The sequence below is a fragment of the Nerophis lumbriciformis genome, linkage group LG03, assembly GCF_033978685.3.
Source record: "Nerophis lumbriciformis linkage group LG03, RoL_Nlum_v2.1, whole genome shotgun sequence".
Lineage (NCBI taxonomy): Eukaryota > Metazoa > Chordata > Actinopteri > Syngnathiformes > Syngnathidae > Nerophis > Nerophis lumbriciformis.
In genome coordinates, this window is record NC_084550.2 from 28,294,012 (window position 1) to 28,316,028 (window position 22,017).

At 37.4% G+C, this 22,017-nt stretch overlaps 1 protein-coding gene across 2 annotated transcripts in view; it reads left to right on the forward strand.

The window, feature by feature from the left end:
* ctnnd2b (catenin (cadherin-associated protein), delta 2b) overlaps nucleotides 1–22,017 on the forward strand; it is a 367,161-nt gene that overhangs the window by 19,999 nt on the left and 325,145 nt on the right. Inside the window, exon 1 of one of the 2 annotated variants that reach the window (XM_061936403.2) lies at nucleotides 6,312–7,472. The exons of the other annotated variant lie outside the window; for it this stretch is intronic. The gene's annotated coding sequence lies outside the window, so the exon portion shown is untranslated. Of the gene's footprint in view, nucleotides 1–6,311; nucleotides 7,473–22,017 lie in introns of those variants that run through there. 2 annotated transcript variants of the gene reach the window in all.

Sequence of the window (22,017 nt, forward strand, 5' to 3'; positions counted from 1 at the left end):
CACAACGTCTCCCTAGCCATAATACATTCCAAAGAACTCAAGGTTAACACACAGAGTTTGCTTGCTGACAGAGCATCAAGAGAAGAAGTGGAAAAGACGAGCTGTTTTCAAATATGACAAAGAAATGGAAGAAGTACAACTTAAATTCGGATGTATGTAAATATCTGCCTCCGACAATACACTTCTTTATATATCTAGAAAGGCTGGTCCTAAAGAGGGAGGCTTTTTTCTCACGTCTCCAGAAGGTAAGAAAAACGAAAAAATGTGTGTGTGCGTGTGTGTGTGTGTGTGTGTGCAAAGCAGGAAGTGTCTTTAGGCCAGTGTAGCATTATTTAGTCTGCCTTTAAAGCCTCTTCATTCAGTCATCCTGCTACTAATCCCTTCATTGTGTGAAAGGTGTGCTCAGCACTTTGTGGTCACATTCAGGCGTGCAACACACCTCTCTTGGCAGGGTGCTGCTTTACTACCAGCGTTTGGCACTTTCACCCGCACGGTTTGCTTCCAATCCAAACGGATCACACAGATAACGGAGATGTTTTCTTATAAGAGAAGTTAGGATCTACTACAGCTGCACACTGGTACATTGATTATTGATTGGCAGTTTTATCACTCTGATAGACTCAATGGCCGCCTTATTTAAATGAGGTTTAGGTACATGAGATTAGATGTCCTACAAGAACACTCAGTTCTCTCCACGATCATGACATCATATAAAAAAAACCGACTTCATCAAGACACTTTTGTTGTGAAAAATGAGTTGGAATTTCACAAGAAAAAGGTCACAATTTCACAAGAAAAACGTAGAATTTTTGCAGTGTTATAATAAAAGTCATCATTTTACTCAATGCAAGTCAAAATTTTACAAGAAAAATGAGCATTTGTGAAATATTATGATAAAAGTTGGAATTTTACTCAATAACAGTCACAAACTTACAAGAAAAGCTTCACATTTTAGCAATTTTATGAAAAGAGTCATAATTTTACCTGACAAAAGTCACAATTTTAGAAGAAAAATTTAAAATTTTGGCAATATTATAATAATAATCGGAATTTTACTCGGCAAAAGGATAACCAATGTCATCATTTTACTCAAAAAATTTCACTAATGTCACTATTTTACAAGAACAACCCCAAAAATTGGCAATATTGCGATAAAAGTCCGAATTTTACATGACAAAAGTCGCCATTTTGCATGAATAATTTTACGAGAAAATATTGCAATATTACAGAAACAGAAAAAATACGAGAAATTGTTCCCAATTTTATAAAAAAAAAAAGTCGACACATTGTGAGAAAAAGACTGCTTTTAGTTCATTTTTTTTGTGTGTAATTGGCTTTTAATCTTCATTATTTACTTCAAGTTATTACAGTATGTTTCTATATACATATTTATTTATTTTAAATTAATTTTGGCCAAAGGGGGCGCATTTCAATTTCCTACACACACTTGTTATTTCATATGTTGACCACACTCATGTTGACCAGCAGGGGTGCAAATGAGACATTGTCTATTAGATGCAATGTTATTGGGACCATGATTTATGTCATCACTTGTTCACACCTCCTCATAGGGAAGATACTTTTCCTTCTTCATGTCTCAAGAAGGGTGGAAATACAAGAACACACACACACACACACACACACACACACACACACACACACACACACACACACACACACACACACACACACACACACACACACACACACACACACACACACACACACACCAGACAGACCTTCAAGGCAAGGTTGACTCCATCTCAGCAGTCTATTGTGGCCATGTCAACAAACATGTTAACATTTTGGCCTGGCGTCCTTCACCAGACTGGTCAGAGGGGTTGGCCTTGCTCCGCAGCAGCAGGAGCGAGACAATACTATAGTTCTGAACACCTCAGGAGAAGCAGACTGATCACAATTGACGGTCTGGAGAGACCAGGTTGATAGAAAAGATTATGGCTAACAGTGCAAAAAGATTGATCACGTATTTTCCGGACTATAGAGCGCAAGTTTCACTGCAATAAGGCGCTTTTGGTAGCCATCCACAAGCTTCTGCTTGACCACTTGACCACTAAATTGCTGCAGTTCAGCTAAATGTGTTGCTTTTCTGACATGGACTTGTTTCTTCAGCATTGTCCACACCTTTAAGTCAGGACTTTGGGAAGGCCATTCTAAAACCTTCATTCTAGCCTGATTTAGCAATTCCTTTATCACTTTTGAGGTGTGTTTGGGGTCATTGTCCTGTTGGAACACCCAACTGCGCCCAAGACCCAACCTCCGGGCTGATGATTTTAGCTTGTCCTGAAGAATTTGGAGCTAATCCTCCTTTTTCATTGTCCCATTTAAAGCAGCAGTTCCTTTGGCAGCTAAAAGTCTGGATTTTTGTTGGTCAAAAAGTCTGTTTTTTTCCCAAGTGTCCAAAAGTTGGAAATTTTTCTAAGTGTCAAAAAGTCAGGATTTTTTCTAAATGTCAAAAAATCTGGATTTGTTTCCTAAGTGTTCAAAAGTCGTAAATTTTTCCATGTGTCAAAAACACTGTATTTTTTGTAAGTGTCAAAAAATCTGGATTTTTTGTAAGTGTCAAAAAATCGGGATTTTTTCTAAATGTCACAAAATCGGGATTTTTTCTAAATGTCAAAAAGTCAGGATTTTTTCCAAGTGTCCTAAAGTCGGAAATTTTTCTAAGTGTCAAAAACACGGTATTTTTTCTAAGTGTCAAAAAGTCGGGATTTTCTTTGGTCAAAATGTCTGGATTTTTTCTAAGTGTCAAAAAATCAGGATTTTTTCTAAATGTCAAAAAGTCTGGATTTTTATAAGTGTCAAAAAATCGGGATTTTTTATAAGTGGCAAAAAAAATCGGGATTTTTTCTAAGTGGCAAAAAATCTGGATTTTTGTTAGTCAAAAAAAATCAGGATTTTGTTGGTCAAAAAGTCGGGATTTTTTCCAAGAGTCCAAAAGTAGGAAATGTTACTAAGTGGCAAAAAGTCAAGATTTTTGTTGGTCAAAAAATTGGGATTTTTTTCTAAGTGCCAAAAACACGGTATTTTTTCTAAGTGTCAAAAAGTCTGGATTTTTTCCAAGTGTGGAAAAATCTGGATTTTTTCTACGTGTCAAAAAATCGGGATTTTTTCTAAATGTCAAAAAGTCTGGATTTTTTCCAAATGTCCTAAAGTCGGAAATTTTTCTAAGTGTCAAAAACACGGTATTTTTTCTAAGTGTCAAAAAGTCGGGATTTTCTTTGGTCAAAATGTCTGGATTTTTTCTAAATGTCAAAAAGTCTGGATTTTTACAAGTGTCAAAAAATCGGGATTTTTCATAAGTGTCAAAAAAAATCGGGATTTTTTCTAAGTGGCAAAAAATCAGGATTTTTGTTAGTCAAAAAATCAGGATTTTTGTTGGTCAAAAAGTCGGGATTTTTTAAGAGTCCAAAAGTAGGAAATGTTACTAAGTGGCAAAAAGTCAAGATTTTTGTTGGTCAAAAAATCGGGACTTTTTCTAAGTGTCAAAAAGTCGGGATATTCTAAGTGCCAAAAACACGGTATTTTTTCTAAGTGTCAAAAAGTCGGGATTTTTTCTAAGTGTCAAAAAGTCGGGATATTTTAAGTGCCAAAAACACGGTATTTTTTCTAAGTGTCAAAAAGTCGGGATTTTTTCCAAGTGTGGAAAAATCTGGATTTTTTCCAAGTGTCAAAAAATCGGGATTTTTTCTAGATGTCAAAAAGTCGGGATTTTTTCCAAGTGTCCTAAAGTCGGAAATTTTTCTAAGTGTCAAAAACACGGTATTTTTTGTAAGTGTCAAAAAGTCGGGATTTTCTTTGGTCAAAATGTCTGGATTTTTTCCAAGTGTCAAAAAATCTGGATTTTTTCTAAATGTCAAAAAGTCTGGATTTTTATAAGTGTCAAAAAAATCGGGATTTTTTTCTAAGTGGCAAAAAATCTGGATTTTTGTTAGTCAAAAAATCAGGATTTTTGTTGGTCAAAAAGTTGGGATTTTTTCCAAGAGTCCAAAAGTAGGAAATGTTACTAAGTGGCAAAAAGTCAAGATTTTTGTTGGTCAAAAAATCGGGATTTTTTCTAAGTGTCAAAAAGTCGGGATTTTTTCTAAGTGTCAAAAAGTCGGGATATTCTAAGTGCCAAAAACACGGTATTTTTTCTAAGTGTCAAAAAGTCGGGATTTTTTCCAAGTGTGGAAAAATCTGGATTTTTTCTAAGTGTCAAAAAAATCGGGATTTTTTCCAAATGTCAAAAAATCGGGATTTTTTCCAAATGTCCTAAAGTCGGAAATTTTTCTAAGTGTCAAAAACACGGTATTTTTTATAAGTGTCAAAAAGTTGGGATTTTCTTTGGTCAAAATGTCTGGATTTTTTCTAAGTGTCAAAAAATCTGGATTTTTTCTAAATGTCAAAAAGTCTGGATTTTTACAAGTGTCAAAAAATCAGGATTTTTTATAAGAGTCAAAAAAATCGGGATTTTTTTCTAAGTGGCAAAAAATCTGGATTTTTGTTGGTCAAAAAGTCGGGATTTTTTAAGAGTCCAAAAGTAGGAAATGTTACTATGTGGCAAAAAGTCAAGATTTTTGTTGGTCAAAAAATCGGGATTTTTTCTAAGTGTCAAAAAGTCGGGATATTCGAAGTGCCAAAAACACGGTATTTTTTCTAAGTGTCAAAAAGTCGGGATTTTTTCCAAGTGTGGAAAAATCTGGATTTTTTCTAAGTGTCAAAAAAATCTGGATTTTTTCTAAGTGTCAAAAAAATCTGGATTTTTTCTAAATCTCAAAAAGTCGGGATTTTTTCCAAGTGTCCTAAAGTCGGAAATTTTTCTAAGTGTCAAAAAGTCGGGATTTTTTTCTAAATGTCAAATCTGGCTTTTTTTCTAAGTGTTCAAAAGTCGTACATTTTTCCAAGTGTCAAAAACACAGTATTTTTTCTAAGTGTCAAAAAGCCTGGAGTTTTTCTAAGTGTCAAAAAGTCGGGATTTTCTTTGGTCAAAATGTCTGGATTTTTTCTAAGTGTCAAAAAATCTGGATTTTTTTCTAAATGTCAAAAAGTCTGGATTTTTTATAAGTGTCAAAAAGTCGGGATTTTTGTTGGTCAAAAAGTCGGGATTTTTTCTAAGAGTCCAAAAGTCGGAAATGTTTTTAAGTGGCAAAAAGTCGGGATTTTTGTTGGTCAAAAAAAATCAAGATTTTTTCCAAGTGTCCAAAAGTCGGAAATGTTTCTAAGTGTCAAAAAGTCCGGAGTTTTTCAAAGTGTCAAAAAGTCTGGATTTTTTCTAAGTGTGGAAAAAAATCTGGATTTTTTTCTAAGTGTCAAAAAGTCCGGAGTTTTTCTAAATTTCAAAAAGTCGAGATTTGTTTTGGTCAAAATGTCTGGATTTTTTTAAGTGTCAAAAAATCTGTTTTTTTTTTCTAAGTGTCAAAAAGTCGAGATTTGTTTTGGTCAAAATGTCTGGATTTTTTTAAGTGTCAAAAAATCTGTTTTTTTTTTCTAAGTGTCAAAAAATCAGGATTTTTTTTCTAAGTTTAAAAAAAAATCGTGATTTTTTCTAAGTGTCAACATCACGGAATTATTTCTAAGTGGCAAAAAATTGGGATTTTTGTTGGTCAAAAAGTCTGGATATTTTCCAAAATTCCAAAAGTCGGAAATTTTTCAAAGTGTCAAAAAGTCCGGATTTTTTCCAAGTGTCAAAAAATCTGGATTTTTTTTCCAAGTGTCAAAAAATCTGGATTTTTTTTCCAAGTGTCAAAAAATCTGGATTTTTTTCTAAGTGTCAAAAAATCTGGATTTTTTTCTAAGTGTCAAAAAAATCTGGATTTTTTTTTGGGTCAAAATGTCTGGATTTTTTTTCTAAATTTCAAAAAATCTGGATTTTTTCTAAGTGTCAACATCACGGAATTATTTCTAAGTGGCAAAAAATTGGGATTTTTGTTGGTCAAAAAGTCGGGATTTTTTTTAAAGTCCAAAAGTCGGAAATTTTTCCAAGTGTCAAAAAGTCGAGATTTTTTTTGGTCAAAATGTCTGGATTTTTTCCAAGTGTCAAAAAATCTGGATTTTTTCCAAGTGTCAAAAAATCTGGATTTTTTTTTCCAAGTGTCAAAAAATCTGGATTTTTTTTTTGGTCAAAAAGTCCGGATTTTTTCCAAGTGTCAAAAAATCTGGATTTTTTTTCTAAGTGTCAAAAAATCTGGATTTTTTTTCCAAGTGTCAAAAAATTTGGATTTTTTTCTAAGTGTCAAAAAATCTGGATTTTTTCCAAGTGTCAAAAAATCTGGATTTTTTTTTCCAAGTGTCAAAAAATCTGGATTTTTTTTTTGGTCAAAAAGTCCGGATTTTTTCCAAGTGTCAAAAAATCTGGATTTTTTTTCTAAGTGTCAAAAAATCTGGATTTTTTTTCCAAGTGTCAAAAAATTTGGATTTTTTTCTAAGTGTCAAAAAATCTGGATTTTTTTCTAAGTGTCAAAAAAATCTGGATTTTTTTTGGGTCAAAATGTCTGGATTTTTTTTCTAAATTTCAAAAAATCTGGATTTTTTCTAAGTGTCAACATCACGGAATTATTTCTAAGTGGCAAAAAATTGGGATTTTTGTTGGTCAAAAAGTCGGGATTTTTTTAAAGTCCAAAAGTCGGAAATTTTTCCAAGTGTCACAAAGTCGAGATTTTTTTTGGTCAAAATGTCTGGATTTTTTCCAAGTGTCAAAAAATCTGGATTTTTTTTTCCAAGTGTCAAAAAATCTGGATTTTTTTTTTGGTCAAAATGTCTGGACTTTTTCTAAGTGTCAAAAATTCTGGATTTTTTTTCTAAGTGTCAAAAAATATGGATTTTTTCTAAGTGTCAACATCACGGAATTATTTCTAAGTGGCAAAAAATTGGGATTTTTGTTGGTCAAAAAGTCGGGATTTTTTCCAAAAGTCCAAAAGTCGGAAATTTTTCTAAGTGTCAAAAAGTGGGGATTTTTTTGTAAATGTCAAAAAATCTGGATTTTTTTTTTAAGTGTTCAAAAGTTGGAAATTTTTCCAAGTGTCAAAAAGTCGGGATTTTTTTCCAAGTGTCAAAAAGTCGGGATTTTTTCTAAGTGTCAACAACACAGAATTTTTTCTTAGTGTCAAAAATTCGGGATTTGGGGACCACCATACTTGACGGTAGGGATGTTCCTGGGATTAAAGGCCTCACCTTTTCTCCTCCAAACATATTGCTGGGTATTGTGGCCAAACAGCTCCATTTTGGTTTCATCTGACATCACATGGACAAAGATAAGACCTTCTGGAGGAAAGTTCTGTGGTCAGATGAAACAAAAATGGAGCTTTTGGGCCACAATACCCAGCCTCACCACACCACAGGTGAGCACAATCAGCCTAATTGGCAGCTCACAGTTTGTTGGCTCACAACTTTGTCCAGTGGTCTTGCAGAGCAGCAGGACTAAGTCAGTGGACTAAAATGCATTGGAGAATAGGAAAAGATCAAAGAGGCTACCGGTGAGGTCACATTTTTTTTACCGGGGCCGAAACAAACTGTCAGGATGCAATTGGAGGCTGTTGAGAGGTCAAAAGGTCGCGTTGTATTGACCACTTTGCAGTCGTTAAATTGTGTGCTTGTTTGATTATTTTGTTTCAGCTATTTGGAGTCAAGGATTTAGCTTGGAAGAAAAATGCATTCGTTCATGCAGTTCATTGATTAACCAAAGTAAATTGACTAAAGTACAAAACTTTACACCGGCTAAGGTTATCCAGGGTAAATCCCACTTAACCTTATCCTCGTCCACACACACACAATGGTTGTTTAAGACCTCCTCACCAGAAAATGGGCAGGTCATAGTCACCTCCAGTGTTGCTTTGTGTGCAAGTTCTTAAATGTAACTTATCTGAACAATATCCAGTGTTGTGCTATTTCAATGAACTGGAATCCAGTGTGCTGTGGGGCTCTATGGTAGTGAATCACACCTGAGACATCATACATTAATCACATATTTATTAAACATGTAAACAATGTGATAAATAACATTTGACAACAATCAATCTAGAGATCTAGATATCTCCTCACTCGACGGCCAGCTAATACAAAGCACACGCTACCTTTTTTTTAATCACATCCACGGGAGCCCGCATTCTCGTTGACTCTCCTTCGACAAATGGACAAAGTTTTTTGCAGATCACAGCTGACACGGACATTGGAACGTTCTCTTGCCGTCTGAGAAGTGTTGTATCCCAGATAGCTGCAATGGCTTTCTCTTAAGGTATTCATGTGTGATTTCCACAAGACGGGCATGTCTGGATATATTTCCAGTGGTTGTGGCGCTTTCTTTCTGATGTCATTTCCTGTGTGGGGGCGTGGTCTTTCTGGCCTCACTTCCTGTCCGAACTCAAGTTTGTAAACGATCGATGAGTCCATACAAAGCTAAGAGCCGGCGATTCAAGAAATTCACGGCGCACTTACCCGTGTAAATAATTGTCCGAGGAGAGGAACCTTAAACAATAATAATAGATTTTATTTGTAAAAAAGCACTTTACATTGAGCAAACAACCTGAAAGTGCTACAGTGTATTAAAAAAAAAAAAAAAAAAAAGATTATGAAAATAAAATCTAGAACTAGCACGCATATATCTAAAAAAAAGTGTTTTTTTAAAAAAGAAGGGTTTTTAAGCCTTTTTTTTTTTAGAAGCATCCACAGTCTGTGGTGCCCTCAGGTGGTCAGGGAGAGCGTTCCACAGACTGGGAGCGGCGGAGCGAGAAAGCCCGGTCTCCCCATTGTTCGTAGCTGGTTCAAGTGCGGCCGAAACGGGGCTTAGGCTAAATAATTATTCGTTTATGGGTAGGATTGCAAAAGGGGTGGTACATTTCCGGAAATTTACCTGGAAACTTTCCACAACCCAGGTCCACCCCTTTTGCAATCCTGAGCTTAACTGTGGAAGTTAAGCTCAGGAAGTTTGGAAATATTGACCAATTTTTTTGATTATTCAAAGTTTGATGTCACTTCCTGTGTGGGGGCGTGGTCTTTCTGGCCTCACCTCCTGTCCGAACTCAAGTTTGTAAACGATCGATGAGTCCATACAAAGCTAAGAGATTCAAGAAATCCACAGCGCACTTACCCGTGTAAATAATTGTCCGAGGAGAGGAACCTTAAACAATAATAATAATAGATTTTATTTGTAAAAAAGCACCTTACATTGAGCAAACAACCTGAAAGTGCTACACTGTATTAAAAAAAAAAAAGATAATGAAAGTAAATAAAAATAAAATCTAGAACTAGCATGCATATATCTAAAAAAAAGTTTTTAAAAAAAAAAAAAAAGGGGTTTTAAGCATCCACAGTCTGTGGTGCCCTCAGGTGGTCAGGGAGAGCATTCCACAGACTGGGAGCGGCGGAGCGAGAAAGCCCGGTCTCCCCATTGTTCATAGCTGGTTCAAGTGCGGCCGAAACGGGGCTTAGGCTAAATAATTATTCGTTTATGGGTAGGATTGCAAAAGGAGTGGAAAGTTTCCAGGTAAATTTCCGGAAATTTACCACGGGAAGTTAAGCTCAGGAATTTGGAAATATTGACCAACTTTTTTGATTATTCAAAGTTGGACACCGTCTGTGGGAATGAATGGGAATATACCATTCCTTACCAGTCCTTGTTCCTTGCTCAAATACTAGTGTGCATGTGATGGAGGAATGCACAGTGCAGGGTCGGAATTCTACTAAATTTGCATTAAATCAGGTTGTTAAAGTTCAGTGAGCAGGTTGTTGTTATGTGCGACCACGTGTGCATCGTGATGGTTTGCAGTTTTTTTTTGTGCCACAAGTGGGAAAGGTTGTGTGGATTGGGTCATACAAGTAAATGCTCCGCTGTGTACACTTCACAGTTAATTTCTTGGTCATTGACCTGAGTAATTCACCATGTAAGCCCGACGATGGCAATGTTGTATCAATTAAGACTGACATATATTTCAAATTAAGATGGAATCATGGTGTGGGGTTGTTTTTCAGGAGTTAGTTCCAGTGAAAGGAAATTTGATTGCTCCAGGATACCAAAAACATTTTGGACAATTCCATGCTCCCAACCTTGTGGGAACAGTTTGGAGCGGGCCCCTTCCTCTTCCAACATGACTGTGCACCAGTGCACAAAGCAAGGTCCATAAAGACATGGATGACAGAGTCTGGGTGTGGATGAACTTGACTGGCCTGCTCAGAGTCCTGACCTGAACCCCGATAGAACACCTTTGAGATGAATTAGATTGGAGACTGAGAGCCAGGCCTTCTCCACCTCACCAATGCACTTTTGGAAGAATGGTGGAAAATTCCTATAAAGACACTCTGCAACCTTGTGGACAGCCTTCCCATAAGAGTTGAAGCTGTAATAGCTGCAAAAGGTCATATTGAAGCCTATGGGTTAGGAATGGAATGGCACTTCTAGTTCATATGTGAGTCAAGGCAGGTGGACAAATACTTTTGGCAATATAGTGCAGCTAGGTTGGGGTTACATGTGATACGATCCTTTCCAGCCCTTCAACTTGCAAAACGTAGCCTACGGGGATGGCTTTTTATTTTATTTTATTTTTTATTTTTATTTTTTTAGGCTGGAACAGGAAAAGCAGAGCTGAGAAAAGCAGGAGCGTGAGGGCAGTGCATGCAGTAAACACTGTGCCGGAGTCACTGACACATGAAATATGAGAGACAGCAGCACTTTTCACTATTTATAGCACTGCAAGCAAGAGAGAAATGGCTTGTAGTTCCATTACATGCACTTCACTTGTAGTTCCATCACATGCACTTCACTTGTAGTTCCCTCACATGCACTTCACGTGCCCGCCATCATTTTTTCATTCGCTTAAGAGCAATTGTGACCATTTTTTTTTTTTTTTTTTTAAATGCACATTGGTAAGGAAAGTGCCATCCATGTGCATTTGTTCTTTCATAGAAAATGACATCTAAGTAAAGCTTTTGTATTGCAGCCAATAAGTTAAAGCTGCAGTAGCCTGGAACAGAAGTTAGTCCTCTTTAAAGGACCACAGACAGAAGGAAAAACTGTATTTTTACTGTTTGGATAAATTGTTCCAATTTGTGTGTGTGTGTATATATGTATATATATATATATATATATATATATATATATATATATATATATTTATATATCATTAACTTGTCCAACATGAATATCAGAAGCATTTATCAGGTAGAAAAATCACCTATTACATCTTTGACAATCAAACCATGATCGTAACAATCCACGTTTTTGTTATTTGTGCGTGAAACTGCTGTCTAAACATGGACGTGTAGCTCCTCCCCTGAATGCAAGTGCTCCTACAGCATGAAAACATCTTTGACGATCAAAGCATGATTGTAACAATCCAAAATGTGTTGTGTGCGTGAAACTGCTATCTAAACATGGACGTGTAGCTCCTCCTCTGAATGCAAGTGCTCCTACAGCACAAAAACATCTTTGACAACCAAAGCATGATCGTAATAATCCACGTTTTTGTGTTATTTGTGCGTGAAACTGCTGTCTAAACATGGACGTGTAGCTCCTCCCCTGAATGCAAGTGCTCCTACAGCACAAAAACATCTTTGACAACCAAAGCATGATCGCAACAATCCACGTTTTTGTGTTATTTGTGCGTGAAACTGCTGTCTAAACATGGAAGTGTAGCTCCTCCCCTGAACGCAAGTGCTCCTACAGCACGAAAACATCTTTGACGATCAAAGCATGATCGTAACAATCCAAAATGTGTTGTGTGCATGAAACTGCTGTCTAAACATGGACGTGTAGCTCCTCCCCTGAACACAAGTGCTCCTACAGCACAAAAACATCTTAGACGATCAAAGCATGATTGTAACAATCCAAAATGTGTTGTGTGCGTGAAACTGCTATCTAAACATGGACGTGTAGCTCCTCCTCTGAATGCAAGTGCTCCTACAGCACAAAAACATCTTTGACAACCAAAGCATGATCGTAATAATCCACGTTTTTGTGTTATTTGTGCGTGAAACTGCTGTCTAAACATGGACGTGTAGCTCCTCCCCTGAATGCAAGTGCTCCTACAGCACAAAAACATCTTTGACAACCAAAGCATGATCGCAACAATCCACGTTTTTGTGTTATTTGTGCGTGAAACTGCTGTCTAAACATGGAAGTGTAGCTCCTCCCCTGAACGCAAGTGCTCCTACAGCACGAAAACATCTTTGACGATCAAAGCATGATCGTAACAATCCAAAATGTGTTGTGTGCATGAAACTGCTGTCTAAACATGGACGTGTAGCTCCTCCCCTGAACACAAGTGCTCCTACAGCACAAAAACATCTTAGACGATCAAAGCATGATCGTAACAATCCAAAATGTGTTGTGTGCGTGAAACTGCTATCTAAACATGGACGTGTAGCTCCTCCCCTGAATGCAAGTGCTCCTACAGCACGAAAACATATTTGACATTCAAACCATGATGGTAACAATCCATATTTTGTGTTATTTGTGCTAGAACTGCTGTCTAAACATAGACGTGTAGCTCCTCCCCTGAACGCAAGTGCTCCTACAGCACAAAAACATCTTAGACGATCAAACCATGATCGTAACAATCCAAAATGTGTTGTGTGCGTGAAACTGCTATCTAAACATGGACGTGTAGCTCCTCCCCTGAATGCAAGTGCTCCTACAGCACGAAAACATCTTTGACATTCAAACCATGATCGTAACAATCCATATTTTGTGTTATTTGTGCTAGAACTGCTGTCTAAACATGGAAGTGTATCTCCTCCCCTGAATGCAAGTGCTCCTACAGCACAAAAACATCTTTGACATTCAAAGCATGATCGTAACAATGAAAAATGTGTTGTGTGCGTGAAACTGCTGTCTAAACATGGACGTGTAGCTCCTCCCCTGAACGCAAGTGCTCCTACAGCACGAAAACATCTTTGACATTCAAACCATGATCGTAACAATCCACGTTTTTGTGTTATTTGTGCGTGAAACTGCTATCTAAACATGGAAGTGTATCTCCTCCCCTGAATGCAAGTGCTCCTACAGCACAAAAACATCTTTGACAATCAAAGCATGATCGTAACAATCCACGTTTTTGTGTTATTTGGCGTGAAACTGCTATCTAAACATGGAAGTGTATCTCCTCCCCTGAATGCAAGTGCTCCTACAGCACAAAAACATCTTTGACGATCAAAGCATGATCGTAACAATCCACATTGTGTTATTTGTGCGTGAAACTGCTATCTAAACATGGACATGTAACTCCTCCCCTGAATGCAAGTGCTCCTACAGCACAAAAACATCTTTGAGATTCAAACCATGATCGTAACAATCCACGTTTTTGTGCTATTTGTGCGTGAAACTGCTGTCTAAACATGGAAGTGTAGCGCCTCCTCTGAATGCAAGTGCTCCTACAGCACAAAAACATCTTAAACGATCAAACCATGATTGTAACAATCCACATTTTGTGTTATTTGTGCGTGAAACTGCTATCTAAACATGGACGTGTAGCTCCTCCCCTGAATGCAAGTGCTCCTACAGCACAAAAACGTCTTTGACGATCAAAGCATGATCGTAACAATCCAAAATGTGTTGTGTGTGTGAAACTATCTAAATATGGAAGTGTAGCTCCTCCTCGGAACGCAAGTGCTCCTACAGCACGAAAACATATTTGACGTTTAAACCATGATCGTAACAATCCAAAATGTGTTGTGTGCGTGAAACTGCTATCTAAACATGGACATGTAGCTCCTGCCCTGAATGCAAGTGCTCCTACAGCACGAAAACATCTTTGACGTTCAAACCATGATCGTAACAATCCACATTTTGTGTTATTTGTGTGTGAAACTGCTATCTAAACATGGAAGTGTAGCTCCTCCCCTGAATGAAAGTGCTCCTACAGCACAAAAACATCTTTGACGATCAAAGCATGATGGTAACAATCAACGTTTTTGTGTTACTTGTGCATGAAACTGCTATCTAAACATGGAAGTGTAGCTCCTCCTCTGAATGCAAGTGCTCCTACAGCATGAAAACATCTTTGACGATCAAACCATGATTGTAACAATCCACATTTTGTGTTGTTTGTGAGTGAAACTACTATCTAAACATGGACGTGTAGCTCCTCCCCTGAACACAAGTGCTCCTACAGCACGAAAACATCTTAGACAATCAAACCATGATTGTAACAATCCAGATTTTGTGTTATTTGTGCGTGAAACTGCTATCTAACCATGGACGTGTAGCTACAGCACGAAAACATCTTAGACGATCAAAGCATGATCGTAACAATCCAAAATGTGTTGTGTGTGTAAAACTGCTATCTAAATATGAAAGTGTAGCTCCTCCTCTGAATGCAAGTGCTCCTACAGCACAAAAACATCTTTGACGTTTAAACCATGACCGTAACAACCCAAAATGTGTTGTGTGCGTGAAACTGCTGTCTAAACATGGACGTATAGCTCCTCCCCTGAACGCAAGTGCTCCTGCAGCACGAAAACATCTTTGACGTTCAAACCATGATCGTAACAATCCACATTTTGTGTTATTTGTGCGTGAAACTGCTGTCTAAACATGGACGTGTAGCTCCTCCCCTGAACGCAAGTGCTCCTACAGCACGAAAACATCTTTGATGATCAAAGGATGATCGTAACAATCCAAAATGTGTTGTGTGTGTGAAACTGCTATTTAAACATGGACGTGTAGCTTCTCCTCTGAACGCAAGTGCTCCTACAGCACGAAAACATCTTTGACATTCAACCCATGATCGTAACAATCCACATTTTGTGTCATTTGTGCATGAAACTGCTGTCCAAACATGGACGTGTAGCTCCTCCTCTGAATGTAAGTGCTCCTACAGCACAAAAACATCTTTGACGATCAAAGCATGATCGTAACAATCCACATTTTTGTGTTATTTGTGCGTGAAACTGCTATCTAAACATGGAAGTGTAGCTCCTCCCCTGAATGCAAGTGCTCCTACAGCACAAAAACATCTTAGACAATCAAAGCATGATCGTAACAATCCACATTTTTGTGTTATTTGTGCGTGAAACTGCTGTCTAAACATGGACGTGTAGCTCCTCCCCTGAATGCAAGTGCTCCTACAGCACAAACGCACTGCAGGTATTTTTTTTTCTTTCATTAAAAACGTGTTTATGTCCTTTTTGTAGTGAGCTTAAAAAAACAAAAAAAAAAAACATGTTTAAAACACATTTCATTAAAGCAAATTATTGGTCCAGTCCTGGTGTTAAAATGATCCGTCTAGGGTACACTTATTATTAATGATGAAAAATGACATCTTCCTAAGATTAATCGCGATTAATTTTGAGTTAACTATGAACACAATGCGATTAATCGCGATTAAATATTTTAACCGTTTGACAGTCCTATTATTTACACAATAATGTATGTTATTTGATTTAAGTATGTTATAAATAGCATAGCTGGTTAGATTGACACACACACACACACACACACACACACACACACACACACACACACACACACACACACACACACACACACACACACACACACACACACACACACACACACACACACACACACACACTCTTTGTGTTTGTTGTACTTCTCGTGTTTGTTGTATTTCTCATATTTGTTGTATTTCTCGTGTTTGTTGTGTTTGTTGTGCTCCTCGTGTTTGTTGTACTCTTTGTTTGTTGTACTCCTGGTGTTTGTTGTACTCCTCCTGTTTGTAGTACTCCTCGTGTTTGTTGTACTCCTCGTGTTTGTTGTACTCCTCGTGTTTGTTGTACTTCTCGTGTTTGTAGTACTTCTCGTTTTTGTTTCACTGCTCGTGTTTGTTTCACTCCTCGTGTTTGTTGTATTCCTCGTGTTTGTTGAACTCCTCGTGTTTGTTGTACTCCTCGTGTTTGTAGTACTTCTCGTGTTTGTTTCACTCCTCGAGTTTGTTGTACTCCTCGTGTTTGTTGTACTCCTCATGTTTGTAGTACTTCTCGTGTTTGTAGTACTTCTCATGTTTGTTTCACTCCTCGTGTTTGTTTCACTCCTCGTGTTTGTTTTACTCCTTGTGTTTGTTGTACTCCTCATGTTTGTTGTACTCCTTGTGTTGGTTGTACTCCGCGTGTTGGTTGTACTCCTCGTGTTTGTTGTACTCCTCGTGTTTGTAGTACTTCTCGTGTTTGTAGTACTTCTCGTGTTTGTTTCACTCCTCGTGTTTGTTTCACTCCTCGTGTTTGTTGTATTCCTCGTTTGTTGTACTCCTCGTGTTTGTTGTACTCCTCGTGTTTGTTGTACTCCTTGTGTTTGTTGTACTCCTCGTGTTTGTAGTACTTCTCATGTTTGTTTCACTCCTCGTGTTTGTTGTATTCCTAGTTTGTTGTACTCTTCGTGTTTGTTGTACTCCACGTGTTTGTTGTACTCCACGTGTTTGTTGTACTCCTGGTGTTGGTTGTACTGCTGGTGTTGGTTGTACTCCTCGTGTTGGTTGTACTCCTTGTGTTGGTTGTACTCCTTGTGTTTGTTGTACTCCTTGTGTTTGTTGTACTCCGTGTTTGTTGTACTCTTCGTGTTTGTTGTACTCCTCGTGTTTGTAGTACTTCTCGTGTTTGTTGTACTCCTCGTGTTTGTAGTACTTCTCGTGTTTGTAGTACTTCTCATGTTTGTTTCACTCCTCGTGTTTGTTTTACTCCTCGTGTTTGTAGTACTTCTCGTGTTTGTAGTACTTCTCATGTTTGTTTCACTCCTCGTGTTTGTTTCACTCCTCGTGTTTGTTTCACTCCTCGTGTTTGTTGTACTCCTCGTGTTTGTTGTACTCCTCGTGTTGGTTGTACTCCTCGTGTTGGTTGTACTCCTCGTGTTTGTTGTACTCCTTGTGTTTGTAGTACTTCTCGTGTTTGTAGTACTTCTCGTGTTTGTTTCACTCCTCGTGTTTGTTGTATTCCTAGTTTGTTGTACTCTTCGTGTTTGTTGTACTCCACGTGTTTGTTGTACTCCACGTGTTTGTTGTACTCCACGTGTTTGTTGTACTCCTCGTGTTGGTTGTACTCCTTGTGTTTGTTGTACTCCTCGTGTTTGTAGTACTTCTCGTGTTTGTAGTACTTCTCGTGTTTGTTGTACTCCTCGTGTTTGTTGTACTCCTTGTGTTTGTTGTACTCCTTGTGTTTGTTGTACTCCTAGTGTTTGTAGTACTTCTCGTGTTTGTAGTACTTCTCATGTTTGTTTCACTCCTCGTGTTTGTTGTATTCCTAGTTTGTTGTACTCTTCGTGTTTGTTGTACTCCACGTGTTTGTTGTACTCCACGTGTTTGTTGTACTCCTGGTGTTGGTTGTACTCCTCGTGTTGGTTGTACTCCTTGTGTTGGTTGTACTCCTTGTGTTTGTTGTACTCCGTGTTTGTTGTACTCTTCGTGTTTGTTGTACTCTTCGTGTTTGTTGTACTCTTCGTGTTTGTTGTACTCCTCGTGTTTGTAGTACTTCTCGTGTTTGTTGAAATCCTCGTGTTTGTAGTACTTCTCGTGTTTGTAGTACTTCTCATGTTTGTTTCACTCCTCGTGTTTGTTTCACTCCTCGTGTTTGTTTCACTCCTCGTGTTTGTTGTACTCCTCGTGTTTGTTGTACTCCTCGTGTTGGTTGTACTCCTCGTGTTTGTTGTACTCCTCGTGTTTGTAGTACTTCTCGTGTTTGTAGTACTTCTCATGTTTGTTGTATTCCTTGTTTGTTGTACTCCTCGTGTTTGTTGTACTCCTTGTGTTTGATGTACTCCTCGTGTTTGTAGTACTTCTCGTTTTTGTTTCACTGCTCGTATTTGTTTCACTCCTCGTGTTTGTTGTTTTCCTAGTTTGTTGTACTCCTCGTGTTTGTTGTACTCCATGTGTTTGTTGTACTCCACGTGTTTGTTGTACTCCTGGTGTTGGTTGTACTCCTCGTGTTGGTAGTACTCCTTGTGTTTGTTGTACTCCTTGTGTTTGTTGTACTCCTTGTGTTTGTTGTACTCTTCGTGTTTGTTGTACTCCTCGTGTTTGTAGTACTTCTACTGTTTGTAGTACTTCTTGTTTGTAGTACTTCTCGTGTTTATAGTACTTCTCGTTTGTTTCACTGCTCGTGTTTGTTTCACTGCTCGTGTTTGTTTCACTCCTCGTGTTGATTGTACTCCTCGTGTTGATTGTACTCCTCGTGTTTGTTGTACTCCTTGTGTTTGTTGTACTCATGTTTTTTTACTCCGTGTTTGTTGTACTCTTCGTGTTTGTTGTACTCTTCGTGTTTGTTGTACTCCTAGTGTTTGTTGTACTCCTCGTGTTTGTTGTACTCCTTGTTTGTTGTGCTCCTGTTTTTTTACTCCGTGTTTGTTGTACTCCTCGTGTTTGTTGTACTCCTTCTGTTAGTTGTACTCTTCGTGTTTGTTGTACTCTTCGTGTTTGTTGTACTCCTCTTGTTTGTTGTACACCTTCTGTTAGTTGTCCTCCTTGTTTGTTGCTGTCCACTGGGAGTTTGCACTAATAAAGGTGGAACATTCTGTTCTCAATGTGTTTTCTTCTTGACTTGATGAAGGAAATTCAAATCACGGTGGTGCACTAATTAAGAGTTAGTCCTCTTCATGCTAATTGTTTCCCTCGGAAAGCAACAAAGCAGACTATTCACTGCGCCCGACTATAAGCCGCAGATATTTACGTTGTGATATTAGTTATTTACACAGAAATATTGTGTAAATATTTTTTTACATATCTTAATTGTTTCCAAACAATGTCTGTGACAGGGCAGTAAAACGGATGATCAAAGAAAACAGAAGCTAGCTCTCCAATCAGCTAAACAGACTCAATAACTCCAAGGTGACGTTTTGGTGATTTTACTGAGGAATTTGTGAAACTGACAATATACAAAAAGAATGCTATTGTAAGTTAATAATACTAACACAGACGCTCGAAAAGGTGTTAGCATATTAGCTCATGCTAACGACACTAGCTTGATTACATTGCAATAGCGCATGAAAACACTCTTACAGACATCACTCATGGGACGGTTTTAGTGAGTACGAATAGTTTTAGTTATATTGTAAAACTTACAAACGTTGCTGGGAGTGATGAATGAAGAATCCGTACGAGTAGAAACGTTATGGACAGCTGGCACTCCGGTTGAGAACTGAACAAAACTAACCCGCTACCCGTGAATGGAACCAGCACCTACAATGAGCAAGGTCGTCCGTAAGATAGCGCCATAGCACAAATATAAAACACCTACTAGGTAAATGTTTTTTTCTTTAAACTATTTTTACTGTGGCTGTTATAGCGAAGAAAAAAATACTTAAGTTAACTGCAACGTCTGATAAGCCGCAGGGTCCAAAGTTTTTTTTTTTAAAGTAATGGAATTTAGGATATTTTAGCGATTACGCACCAGCTGTTGGATTGTGACGTTTTATCACATTTCTGAGTCTCAATGACCGTTGCAAGTCCAAGATGTTCTATGGCTGTTCATGACGTGTTGGCTCGTCCTTTGTTGCGCCACAAAAAGTGTTAATACTGTAAGTATTGAAGCCAGCCGTTTGAATCTTAGTTGTAGTTTTCATGAACACCTTTTTGTTGATACCGCCATGTAAAGCAGCTAATGCTACTTGGCAGCATGTCAGTAGCAAAGCCAATGTATATTAGCATCAAGCTAGCGCATTTTTGGGAAAGTGGAGCCTTACTTTTTTTGAGTCAATTCCTTTGTTGGGATTGGATATTGCAACATTATCCGGAGGTAGTTTGGCTGACGCCGCTCTCAGTGCTGCTGGAGTGATCGCCGAGACCGGCCGAGTTGGAATTTTTTTGGTGAATCAGTGCCCGTTAGGACCGGAAGGGATTCGGTCGGTACCCCAAAAAACAAAAACAAAAAGAATGGGATTCAGTACCCATCCTTACCCACAAGACAATATCCCTGGTTTGACATGGTCTAGTCCGTGGTCTAGTCCGTGGTCTAGTCCAGGGAGTGGCACTCCACTTCATGAGGAAACTAATGTCTTGGTTTTTGAATGTGCCTGTTCAGTAGAGAGACTTCATGGAAACATAGAAGTCTGAACTTTTCCTGGAAATGTTAATTGACTCTTTGAGCCAAGAGAAACGGATCTTTATTCATAAGTCCCTAAATGCTCCTTACCAGTGGGTGTAAAACTTTGAAGTGTTCCCCCTCTGGTCAACATATGAAATAACAAGTGTGTGTAAAACTTTTAAGTGTTCCCCCTCTGGTCAACATATGAAATGACAAGTGTGTAAAACTTTGAAGTGCTCCCCCTCTGGTCAACATATGAAATAACAAGTGTGTGTAAAAATGAGAAGTGCGCCCCCTCTGGTCAACATATGAAATAACAAGTGTGTGTAAAAATGTGAAGTGCTCCCCCTCTGGCCAACATATGAAATAACAAGTGTGTGTAAAAAAATTAAATGCGCACCCTTTGGCCTAAATTATTTAAAAATAAATAAATATGTATATAGAGACATACTGTAATAACTTGAAGTAAATAATGATTAAAAACCAATTACAAACAAAAAAATAAAATAAATTATAATAAATCTAAAAGCAGTCTTTTTCTCACAATGTGTCAACTTTTTTTCTTATAAAATCGGGAACAATTTCTCAAATTCTTTCTGTTTTTGTAATATTGCAATATTTTCTCGTAAAATTATTACTTTTTTATGTGAAATTATAACTTTTTAATGCAAAATGGTGACATTTGACATAAAATTCTGACTTTTATCACAAAATTGCCAATTTTGTTGTTGTTCTTGTAAAAATGTGACATTTTTTGAGTAAAATGATGACTTTTGTCATCATTTCGCCAAGTAAAATTCCGATTATTATAATATTGCCAAAATGTTAAAGATATCACATAAAATTGTGACTTTTGTCGAGTAAAATTACGACTCTTTTCATAAAATGTTTCAGCTTTTCTTGTGAAATTGCGACTGTTATTGAGTAAATCTTCAACTTTTATCATAATATTGCACAAATGTTCAGTTTTTCCTGTCAAAATTTGACTTGCGTCGAGTAAAATGAAGACTTTTATTATAATACTGCCAACATTCTAAGTTTTTCTTGTGAAATTGTGACCTTTTTCTTGTGAAATTCCAACTCATTTTTCACAACAAGCTTGTTTTATATGTGCATAGTATGTATTTATTATTAATGTTGTAAATACACTTCTTTATATATCTAGAAAGGCTGGTCCTAAAGAGGGAGGCTTTTTTCTCAGGTCTTCAGAAGGTACGCACTACAAAAATGTGTGTGTGTGTGTGTGTGTGTGTGTGTGTGTGTGTGTGTGTGTGTGTGTTTGTGATAGAGAGGGAGATTAAGAGAAATTCAGAGGTAGCACAAGAGAGGAAATTAAGTTGTGGATTTATTTGTGTTGCATGTGGAAACAAACACAATCTTTGTGTGGCTTACAGGAAAAAAAAGAGTATTTGCATAGCCTTTGGTTATGAATGAACTTAGAGCCATGGTTGCTATGGCAACAGGTTAGACTCAACCGTTTGCACATTGCGGTCCCCTGTTGGCCTGATGCTTTTCCCCTCATTATTTGATTATTTCTGCGGTGAAAGGTGGCGGTTGTCATTATTTGCGTGCGAGAGCATTCATTAAATGAGACGCGTTTATTTCATAGGAGGTTAGTTTGTCTTTTTTACAAAAGCTTGTTTTTGACACTGAATTTGTCACTGAAATTTGTGAACTGAATAATTTTTTACATTAAATTATGCAATTTCAAAAAAAATCACTGTTTTAAAATTCAGGGTATAAAAATTCGGTGTGAAACAAATCAGTGTTAAAAAAAAATCATTTTATAAAAATTAGTTGTAAAAAAATTCTGTGTTAAAAAAAATCAGAATATAAAAATTCAGTGCAAAAAAAAATTCAACGTTAAAAAATTTGTTGTAAAAAAAATAATCAGCATATAAAAATTCAGCGTAAAATAACCAGTGTTAAAAAAATCAGTGTTAAAAAATCTGTGTTAAAAAACTGTAAAAAATTCAGGGTAAAAAAATCTGTTAAAAAATTCAGCGTAAAAAATTCAGTGTATAAAAGTTCAGTGTAAAAAAATTCAGTGTAAAAAAAATCTGT